Raw genomic sequence first — 12,469 nt, 5'->3', positions numbered from 1 at the left:
CGTTTTACCGTTGATAAACAGGCGACTGGATTGGTATTCTTGCTTTCAAATGAAACGCAAGAGTTCGTGAGTTGTAAACCACTTGCAGCGCTGATCCGTGTTTACTGATTTTAACGAAACTGGACGAGGTATAAGGACACAGTTTGGGGTAGAAAAAGAGTGGCGCATGAAAAAGATACCAGGACAAACGCAATGCTGGTCATTTCAAAATACAGCACGAGAAAGTGTAGCGACTAACAAAATATTACGTGTTGTGCATACGCAGTGTAATAGGAGAATACATAATCAAAGTTTTAGGTGACTTTGACGTGTATAGGGTACGAAATTTACGGAATAGAGCTGCCACCACTGGCACCAACAATGGCTGTAATCCGCTACTCGAACTCAGCTTGAATGACAGACGCAGCTACGTCATTCAATGCTAATTCTACTCTTCGCCAATGTTCATGGATCACAGTGGCTAGTGAGTGGTGCCGTGTCAGGCTGGTGGGAACACATGACCACATGCTGTCAGTGGGTGAAAAGTCTGGATAACAGTCCAGCACCTTCTTCATACGAGGACTTTAATAAGTAATTCAACACAGTTTCTTCTGAAAGAAGGTTGATTTTATTCGAGATTCCAGTATACCATATCATTTCCCACACTTTTGGCTACAAAACCCTATTTTTCACCATAATCTCCGTTCAATGCGACGGTCTTACGCTGCCTTACTGCGAAGGCCTGTGTGCCCGCATGATACCACTCTATTGGTCGACGTGGTGCCAACGTCCTGCTGCATCAATTACCTCCCCATCATACACGTACTGTTTCCTGTGGGAATCGTTCTTTATCGGGCATTGGGCCAAACAGGTGCAAGTCGGAAGGTGCGTGATGCGGATTGTATGTTGGATGAGGAAAAACAGTTCAACGAAGCTTCGTGTGCTCCTCTCGGGTGCGCAGACTTGGGTGAGCCCTGGTGTTGTCATGCAGAAGGAGAAATTCGTTTGCATTTTTGTAGCAGAATACACTTTAGAGTTGATCGTTCCAGCATGAGGGAGCACATCAAATAGAATATCTCCTTCAGAGTCCCAGAAGACCATCTCCATGGTATGACCGGCTGAAGTTGTGGCCTTGAACTTTATCTTCGAGGGAGGAGTTGTGTGACCGTTTTGTTTCCGATTCAAAGTGATGAACAAAGTAAGAGCATATGGACTATCAGACCAATTGTGTGATTGGATTGAAGAGTTCCTAGATAACAGATCGCAGCATGTCATTCTCAATGGAGAGAAGTCTTCCGAAGCAAGAGTGATTACAGGTGTGCCGCAGGGGAGTCTCGTAGGAACGTTGTTATTAACAATATATATAAATGACCTTGTGGATAACATCGGAAGTTCACTGAGGCTTTTTGGGGATGATGCTGTAGTATATCGATAGATTGTAACAATGGAAAATTGTACTGAAATGCAGGAGGATCTGGAATGAATTGACGCATGGTGCAAGGAATGGAATTGAATCTCAATGTAGACAAGTGTAGCCTGCCGAGGTGGACGAGCGGTTCTAGGCGCTACAGTCTGGAACCGCGCGACTGCTACGGTCGCAGGTTCGAATCCTGCCTCGGGATTGATGTGTGTGATGTCCTTAGTTAGGTTTAAGTAGTTCTAAGTTCTAGGGGACTGATGACCTCAGAAGTTAAGTCCCATAGTGCTCAGAGCCATTTGAACAAATGTAATGTGCTGCGAAAACATATAAAGAAAGATTCTTCATCATTTAGCTACAATATAGTAGGTCAGCAACTGGAAACAGCTAATTCCATAAAGTATCTGGGAGTAGGCATCGGGAATGATTTAAAATGGAATGACCATATAAAATTAATCGTCGGTAAAGCAGATGGCCGGCCGTTGTGACCGAGCGGTTCTAGGCGCTTCAGTCCGGAATCGCGCGACCGCTACGGTCGCAGGTTCGAATTCTGCTTCGGGCATGGATGTGTATGATGTACTTAGTTAGGTTTAAGTACTTCTAAGTTCTAGGAGACTGATCACCTCAGATGTTATGTCCCATTATTCTCAGAGCCATTTGAACCATTTTTGGTAAAGCAGATGCCAGTACGAAAAGAAAGGAAGTACATTACAGTACACTGCTTGAATACTGCTCACCGGTGTGGGATCCGTACCAGATAGGGTTGACAGAAGAGATAGAGAAGATCCAACGGAGAGCAGCGCCCTTCGTCACACGATCATTTAATAATCGCGAAAGCGTTACGGAGATGACAAACTCCAGTGGAAGACTCTGCAAAATAGACGCTCAGTTGCTCGGTACGGGCTTTTGTTGAAGTTTCGAGAACATACCTTGACCGAGGAGTCAAGCAGTATATTGCTCCCTCCTACGTACGAGGGCAGTTCAATAAGTAATGCAACACATTTTTTTTCTGAAACAGGGGATGTTTTATTCAGCATTGAAATACAGCAGGTTATTCCCCAATCTTTTAGCTACACAACACTATTTTTCAACGTAATCTCCATTCAATGCTACGGCCTTACGCCACCTTGAAATGAGGGCCTGTATGCCTGCACGGTACCATTCCACTGGTCGATGTCGGAGCCAACGTCGTACTGCATCAATAACTTCTTCATCATCCGCGTAGTGCGTCCCACGGATTGCGTCCTTCATTGGGCCAAACATATGGAAATCCGACGGTGCGAGATCGGGGCTGTAGGGTGCATGAGGAAGAACAGTCCACTGAAGTTTTGTGAGCTCCTCTCGGGTGCCAAGACTTTTGTGAGGTCTTGCGATGTCATGAAGAAGGAGAAGTTCGTTCTGATTTTTGTGCCTACGAACACGCTGAAGTCGTTTCTTCAATTTCTGAAGAGTAGCACAATACACTTCAGAGTTGATCGTTTGACCATGGGGAAGGACATCGAACAGAATAACCCCTTCAGCGTCCCAGAAGACTGTAACCATGACTTTACCGGCTGAGGGTATGGCTTTAAACTTTTTCTTGGTAGGGGAGTGGGTGTGGCGCCACTCCATTGATTGCCGTTTTGTTTCAGGTTCGAAGTGATGAACCCATGTTTCATCGCCTGTAACAATCTTTGACAAGAAATTGTCACCCTCAGCCACATGACGAGCAAGCAATTCCGCACAGATGGTTCTCCTTTGCTCTTTATGGTGTTCGGTTAGACAACGAGGGACCCAGCGGGAACAAACCTTTGAAAATCCCAACTGGTGAACAATTGTGACAGCACTACCAACAGAGATGTCAAGTTGAGCACTGAGTTGTTTGATGGTGATCCGTCGATCATCTCGAACGAGTGTGTTCGCACGCTCCGCCATTGCAGGAGTCACAGCTGTGCACGGCCGGCCAGCACGCGGGAGATCAGACAGTCTTGCTTGACCTTGCGGCGATGATGACACACGCTTTGCCCAACGACTCACCGTGCTTTTTTCCACTGCCAGATCACCGTAGACATTCTGCAAGCGCCTATGAATATCGGCGATACTGTGATTTATCGGCGAAAGAAACTGAATGACAGCTCTCTGTTTGGAACGAACCTGCCTTATTACGAAGGCTAAGTATAGTGTTGCCACCTATCACGACTTCAGGAAGCTATGGGAGCTGATGTGGAATACTCTATGTCCCACAGAAATCTCCACCTTGTTTCAACGGCTGTAAGCCATGAAAAAAAAGTATTGCATTACTTACTGAAATCACATCATAGACATAGGAGAGTTCGGTAAGGGCATTATACAATTTTGTATTATGTTCTTGAGAGGTATCCTAATAGAGACCTAGAAAGCGGGGCTCAACGACCGACCTCAGTTTGTCAGAAGTGTAACATCTACTACGGAAATTACTGCCTGTGGGAACCAGGGATAATCGTGTTGTGACCCATTGGTATTGCATGGGGGCTTAATTAAAATAGAATGCAAATAATTTTAATTTTTTGATTCAGTAGCTGTCTGTTCGGTTACGAAGTCTCGTAACGGTTGGCCCTGACTAGTATTATTACGCTATCTGACTGCAAAGAACAACAACAAAGAATGAAATGGAAATTTTCATTAACACAATTAATTAATTAAGTCCCCAGCAACTATAAAACCTACGAAACCAAAGCACAAGTGTAACTGTTCTGTGTGTGGAAGTATGACTCAACGTACGCATCTGGCACGGTTCTTCTTCAACAACACAAGAAATTTTAAATATCATTTATACTGAATTAATTAAAGAAAATAGAAATACCATAATTACTCAAGAAAACCAGAATTACACTCTAATACAAGAACACAAGCCAGATGCTTTGTTGACTGAACCTGTAATGACGCATTATTCAGGACATTGAAATAATGAGAAAGAAAAGAAAAGTAGTTTGTTACCTTAATTTATATTGATGAAAAGCACTCTAGACATTACAATCTCTCCACACCGACTCGCTACTATCACATCTCAACAAGAACTTATCAGTATCACATCTCAGCAAGCACTGCCTACTAGCTCATCTCAACAAACACTCCTCACTACGACATCTCAGCACTGACTACCACGAGTTCTCCCAAAGCACTGCACACTACGAGTTCTCAATAATCACTGCCAGTGGAGGCGGCGGAACAGTACTCTCTAGCGCGATCTCTGGCGCTGTGGCTCAGTGTAGCCACCTTTCATATGCCCTTCCTCCACGGGCTAGAATTTGATGGTATTTTTGCCAGCATTGGTGGTGAAAATACCACCAAATTCGTCAAAAAAATACAGACAAAAATAAAAGATAATATTAATGCGTAAATATCATATAACTAGATAAAATTTTGGCTTTGCACTGACCTTTCAATAACCTAATATATAAAATACAGTAAGCAATACAAATTCTTTCATACATGTGACTTTACATAACAGTTTACACAAGTATTATGTGGTTAAACAGTTCAATCAATAGCGTCAGCAATGACGAATATGTGCTGGTAAGGGTCTCATAACTTTTCACAAACAGTAATACACAAAAAAATCAGTTTATACAAATATTCACATAAACGCTTTCCATAGCTCAAGAATAAGCAGTTGACAGTTCCAGCAGTAGCACCCAGCAATGGTCAACAGGTGCAAATACCAACAAGGGACATTTTTTCAGTAGAAACAGTCCATCAGTGGCACACAGTAATGTTGAATACGTGCAGACACCAACAAGTAACACCATTTCAGTATAAGCAGTTTCATTAGTGACACCAGCAATGTTGAGCAGGTGCACACAGCAACAGGTGACATCTTTTCAGTAGAAGCAGTCCATCAGTGGCACCCAGCAATGTTGAATAGGTGCAGACACCAACAAGTAACACCATTTCGGTAGAAGCAGTCCATCAGTGGCACCCAGCAATGTTGAGCAGGTGCAGACACCAACAGGTGGCATCTTTTCAGTAGAAGCAGTCCATCAGTGGCACCCAGCAATGTTGAGCAGGTGCAGACACCAACAGGTGATATCTTTTCAGAAGAAGCAGTCCATCAGTGGCACCCAGCAATGTTGAGCAGGTGCAGACATCAACAGGTGACATCTTTTCAGTAGAAGCAGTCCATCAGTGGCACCCAGCAATGTTGAGCAGGTGCAGACATCAACAAGTAACACCATTTCAGTATAAGCAGTTCCATTAGTGGCACCAGCAATGTTGAGCAGGTGCAGACACCAACAAGTAACACCATTTCAGTAGAAGCAGTCCATCAGTGGCACCCAGCAATGTTGAGCAGGTGCAGACATCAACAAGTAACACCATTTCGGTAGAAGCAGTCCATCAGTGGCACCCAGTAATGTTGACCAGGTGCTGACCGCAGTCCATAAAATTCACTATCACTAATCACACTGTTCATCAGCAGAAATTAAACATGTCCTAGTGGCACCAATCATGTAGAAAAAGTGCAAATAACAGTTCATAATATTCCCTATCACTAATCACACAGTTCATCAGCAGAAATTAAACATGTCCAGGTGGCATCCACCATGTTGAAAAGTGCAGCACCATCACTAATCAGACAGTTCAGGCATGAACAATAGTTTGAATACACATACAATGCTTTTACACTAAACATACAAATCATAACAAACACACAAATGATATCAGATAATTGTCCTATTAACTATTACAATACACAAATATCAGTAAACCTATAATATTTATGGGTGTCAGTGCAAGCCACAACAAACAAGTAAAATAATATTTAGGAGATAGGTTGGGATCACTTCTCTGGGATTATAAAAGGAAAACACACAAAACACACTCACTCATCTTTCATCCACATTTAGTGCTACTGTGTAGTTGAATAGTGTTAACTGTGTAAATGCAATTCTGTCAAAATTTTATGTTCATCATGTGTATCAAGTGGTAGTGGCAGCAATGTATAACAGTCAATAATAGTTAGTCAACGTCATAGTCATCATGTCAAGACCAATGTTTGCCAAGCCAGATCAAAATGTACAGTTGCTGAACAACTGTCAGTGAGCCAAGATATGCAATTACTTCCTCTCTCCCAAAAAAAAGTATATACTGCTTAGTGATTTAACAAAGTGTGTGTGTAGACAATCTTCCTTCTACTTGAGTGTTCTAGTCTGCCATCTTCATCCTCCTTGTTCCATACAGACCAACAAAAAAAATATGCTCCTCACTTACTTTACCTCTTATCCACCAAAACTCCAATAATCATCAGCATCACATAATCTCAATACTTCACTAATACCTCTTCAATACGTCGATACATATAAACCTTATCATCAATATCATTTATCTTACCTCTTGTCCACGAAAACTCCAATAATCATCAACTTCACATAATCTCAATAATACCTCTTCAATACGTCAAAACATATAAACCTTAGCACCAATATCGTTTCACTTCCATAACAACTCTTTCCTCTAGTCAGTCTCCTCGAACAAGTACAGATAAAATCCTAATGCAAAACTCAATTCATCATCTCATACAATCTGAAGACACAATGTCAACACACAACCTCTCGTGTAATCCATCTGATCCAAATCTGCTACTCATTATAAATTATAAGATACATTTTGGTTCCCTGTCCATCATTAAATAAAAGAAATGCATACATGACCTTTAACAGCCTTTAGTTCGAATAACTCTCAGTAATTAAGTACGATTATGGAGTGTGAATGATCACAATATTTCACTGTGTGTACACCACTTCCAGAATTATGGCAAACAGAAGCAAACATGTGGAGTATTTCTTGTGTCAAGTGTCACTTCCTATTTCAATTGCTCACGAAGAATGCAGTGTAATAACTGTCAATGGTCTAAACCTAGTGTTGGTATGTCATGTCGTTAGCTTCCTTCCTATTAGCATAAATTTATACAGCTTCCATAAAACCTCCAGCTCATGTGACTTCTATGCAGTTTCTTGTACCAATGTCGTTCGTAGAATTATAGCAGTTCATTTTCTTATCTTAAAAATATCAGGCACTGAGCGTAAGCAAAACATGCAATAGCGAGTAAATATACCAGTAGAGAACAGAATGTCAACAAGTGGATGCAGCACAATCCCTACAACGAGGCTCTGCCAAGCGAACAATCTATAATTAATACCATAGTGTGACCTAAACTCTATGTTTGTACACAGTATATCAGCATTTCTATATACCAACTTATAGTTATGACAACAAAACAGAAGTGTGTATATATGCAATCCATACGCACAGCAGCAAACATATATCTTACGTAATAAACAAGTCATTAGCATCATTCAGCATAAGCAAATAAATGTTCATATGTAATCTTAATAAGTAAACATGAAGGCGCAAGCAGATAAATCACAAAGTGTAACCTACATACCTAACTACAGTCAGCACAATTAATCAGGTGACAATTATAATTTAAATAAATAAGCACAGCAGGCACATAATAGAAAAATATGACATCAGTGAAAAAGCAGTGCAGCCAAGCGATGCATATTATATACAAATAACAAGCCTGTTCATTAATCAATCATCGTCAAAATCAGTTAATGTGCGTAAGCACGTCGCTTCACAAGTAAATTCATAGAACATGAAATTTAGCACAAAGTATGAATCACGTAATCGCAAGCAGCAAATTACGTCTAAAGTACGTACCTAAGTGGAAATATGTTACCTGAAAAATAAACTCAATTAATCGTTACCTTTTTGGTTTTTTACTTCTTTTTTTTTCGAAATTATATTCTTCCTGAAATTTTCTCCATAGCAAGTCGTCTTAACGTCGGACACGCACAGAATTTACCTGAAGGTCTTAAATATTTTACACAACCGTATCCTGATAAATACTGAACGTTAATAACATAATTTATAAAGTCACTATCGCTTTATACTGAATTTAATCGGAGAAATTAGACTGTGTATTTGTTTACGGCTGTCAGTGCATTCGCACTGAGCGCTCGATCAGCTGTAGGCGCGTGACGTAGAAAGTGATTGTTTGCGGTCAACGACTGCCTTGTGCGGCGCGCAGACTTCACTGTTGCTTTGAGTATCTGCCGCCGCCGGAACACGTCGCGGTATCCTTGCATTCTCCGCATGTTTACGTATAACTGTTGGTTTCTCAAAAGTATGTCATTCCACAAAAATTTTAACGTTCGATGTATGATCTATTCCCTTAGAGAGCCGAGATTTAAGAGTTTCTACTTCAACAGTGTTATCATGAATAATTTTGCGAATTCTATATGGACCGTTATAAAGCAGAAAAAAATTGCGACACAATCCCTTTCCTTTGTGAGACAAACGATGAGACTTAATTAATACCTTCTGACCAACTGACAAGATTTTTAAACGACCAGGACGTTTAGCTGATTTCTCTCTTCTAGCAGCCGCAGATGCAATATTTCGTAGAGCCAGGTTGACAACTTCAGAATGCCGCAGTTTCCGTGAAGGCGGAAAAGGAACGATTTCAGAAATGCGATTTGTTGGTACTTTATTTTTTAATATCAATAGAGGCAGTAAAGAAGTTGAGTCATTAGGAAGTTCATTCAGAATGTTTTGAAAAATATGAAGATACTGATCCCAAGTTCTGTGATTCTGATGACAATAAAGACGGCACAATTTATTGATTTCCTTCATCCATCTTTCTGAAGCGTTAGATTGAGGGTGAAAAAGTGAAATGAAGATTGGTTTAATTTTACGACGCCGTAGTGTACGAAGCCAAATTTTAGAGCGAAACTGTGATCCATTATCTGATATTACCTTATCAACATGACCCACTTCTTTAAGAAAATGTTTGATGAAAGCATTAGATACTGAACGAGCTGTTGCTTTGCGTAACGGTGTAAAACACACATATTTTGATGTCAATTCCACTGCTACAAAAATGTACGCAAATCCATTAGTAGATCGAACCACTGGACCGAACAAATCAACTGCAGCCATCTCCTTTAATTTCGCTGGAATGATAGGAAACAACGGTGCTCTGTGAGAAATTGTTGGCGGCTTAGCCTTTTGACATAATTTGCATTTGGCAAGAACAGATCGAATACGTTTTTCCATATTACTGCAGTAGCAATTTTCTCGTAATTTATGAAAGCATTTTCTGGGACAAAATGTGCATAACTGAAATGTGTAAACGAGGTGTGGCCAAATCATCCAATCTAACAAAGCTACTAAGAAAATTACAGACACCAAGGAAACTACGAACATCACGTTTTGTGGAAGGAACAGCATAATTACTAATAGCGTCTAGTTTCTCTGGATCAGGAAGAATACCTTCTGTAGAAATAATGTGACCGAGAAATTTCACCTGAGAACGACCAAATTCAGATTTTTCCAAGTTCACTGCCATGCCAACTCGTGCAAAAATACGTAATAATGAATCCAAAATTTTGTTATGCTCACTCCAAGAACGTTTAGCAATAAGAATATCGTCAACATATGAAGTAATATTGTCATGAAGATAAACAGGTAAAATTTCGTTTAAACTACGAATGAATGCTGCAGAAAATATAGTAAGTCCAAACGGTAATTTCCAAAGTCACTTTTGGGTAAAATCGTCATATCCGGTTAATCTTTACCTACTGTCTAGATAGATGGATAGTAGAAGAGTTGTTTTTATAGATGCAAAGAATAGTGAAAGAGTAGGCAGCGGTGCAGAAAACTAAAAGGGAAATAACACCACTACAGCTCGGGGCCCTGTGAACGCTACGGCACATATTCACTTAGTATAGTGAATCCCCTGAGGACTTTAATAGCTGCACATAAATTTCAGTTTGTGACTTAGTGGCAAATTTGGCGGAAGTGCGTACGTAAATTGATCTAGCCATGAACATAGATGTATGTCATTCTTAGAATTGCGAAAGATCTTAAATTTTCGAACAGTCAAAAAGTGTTTATAGTCAAAGTTTTCGCCTCGTGGCGACAAAGACCTACCGCGTCTGCCCCAGTCCCAATGTTGATTATTGTCAAGTTCGCGCGCCTGGCGCTCCCTTGTTGCATCCCGTAAATGAAACAAATTATTTTCTTCAAACCCCTCCGCTAACTGTGATTCCAAATTTGTTTTGCTGTCCTTTCCTACGATTTCGCCTTCAATTTGTTTGACTTGCTTTCGTAATGCCTCAACTTCCCTTTTAACGCGTTCATTAAATTTTCCCTGATTTTCAACATGCTTACTTATGTTCTGGTACTCTTCGGTTTCTGCAAATGGTAATGGAGCTGTATCATCTGAATCTCTATCCCCATTTAAACTAAGACTTGTCAATTTATCTGAAATCTCCTCAACTCTTTCCGATAAGTCACCCATTTTTTCTTTCTGTTTACTTACGTCTTCCGTAAGTGTCGCGACTCGGGTTTCAGTATTGACACATTTGGTAGTTAACTGTTCATATTGTTGTGTTAGATTATTTATTCTGTCATTTGGTACGGATTCCTCGATTCTCCCAAATATTTCTTCCTTATCATGTGCACGTTTTAAATTTAACTCTGAAAATTTTTGTACTATCACGCGATCTCTTTCCTCCTGTTCTCTATCCTGTTCCCTTTGTCTAATCTCTACTGCAATTAATCTATTATTGTGAGCATTCAAAATCGGTTGTACTTCTTCTCTGATTTCTTTCTTTAATTCATCTTTCATGTTTTTGAAACATGTCCCTATTCGTGAGTCTAACCGTGTTTCCATTGTTCCCATCTGTGTTTTTAATTCAGATCCAAACCGTTTTCCATTGTTCCCATATCAGTTTTTAATTCAGATCGTAAAGTTCCCATTTCTGTTTCAATTGTTCCTATTTGTGATCCCAGTGATTCCATTGTTCCCCTCTGTGTTTTTAATTCAGATCCAAACCGTGTTTCCATTTTTAATATAGCACTCATCAACTGCTCCATAGTAACTGATTCGAAACTCCTTTCGCCCCTAACATTTCCCGCAAAACCAGTTTCCTTCGTCATAGCTGTAAAGCTATCTGTGTTCGATACTATTTCAGACTCTTCTATCGTTAATCTCGTATTCTGTGAATTTCCTGATTGAGAAAAATTTTGAAATGGTTCCGGACTATTTTCCCGACTTATTAAATTGTTTTCCACTCCATTATTCATCATACTGTTGTCCTGTGTTGGCGAGTTCGCCATGTCAACAATTTCGTCATTCTCACTGTCCATCATTTTTGCCTTTTTCATCGACCGCGTAATCATTTACAAAACATACAAAACTCGTCACTATATGAAATTACACACAATGACACTTTATCTCCAACAATACCATTCACACGAAATGTTTCCCTCAAACACGATTAATCGAACAATTGAAATAATTGCACTAATTGTCAAACCCATAGACAAGACAACAGAAATGAAATTTTGCAAAAAAAAAAAAAAAATACCATTAGAAGAATGACAATTACCAAATCTACACATGCAAAATAGACTACAATTGCTAAACTACAAATTACTACAACAATACTACTGTCTACTATTTTTACAATCAGAAGATTCCAAGGGACGATCCGAAGCAGCGGTCGCCACGTGCATGGGGGCTTAATTAAAATAGAATGCAAATAATTTTAATTTTTTGATTCAGTAGCTGTCTGTTCGGTTACGAAGTCTCGTAACGGTTGGCCCTGACTAGTATTATTACGCTATCTGACTGCAAAGAACAACAACAAAGAACGAAATGGAAATTTTCATTAACACAATTAATTAATTAAGTCCCCAGCAACTATAAAACCTACGAAACCAAAACACAAGTGTAACTGTTCTGTGTGTGGAAGTATGACTCAACGTACGCATCTGGCACGGTTCTTCTTCAACAACACAAGAAATTTTAAATATCATTTATACTGAATTAATTAAAGAAAATAGAAATACCATAATTACTCAAGAAAACCAGAATTACACTCTAATCCAAGAACACAAGCCAGATGCTTTGTTGACTGAACCTGTAATGACGCATTATTCAGGACATTTAAATAATGAGAAAGAAACGAAAAGTAGTTTGTTACCTTAATTTATATTGATGAAAAGCACTCTAGACATTACAATCTCTCCACACCGACTCGCTAC

Source organism: Schistocerca nitens, chromosome 8, assembly GCF_023898315.1.
Source record: "Schistocerca nitens isolate TAMUIC-IGC-003100 chromosome 8, iqSchNite1.1, whole genome shotgun sequence".
NCBI lineage: Eukaryota > Metazoa > Arthropoda > Insecta > Orthoptera > Acrididae > Schistocerca > Schistocerca nitens.
The sequence above is the reverse complement of the archived record's forward strand: the minus strand, read 5'-3'. Positions refer to the sequence as shown.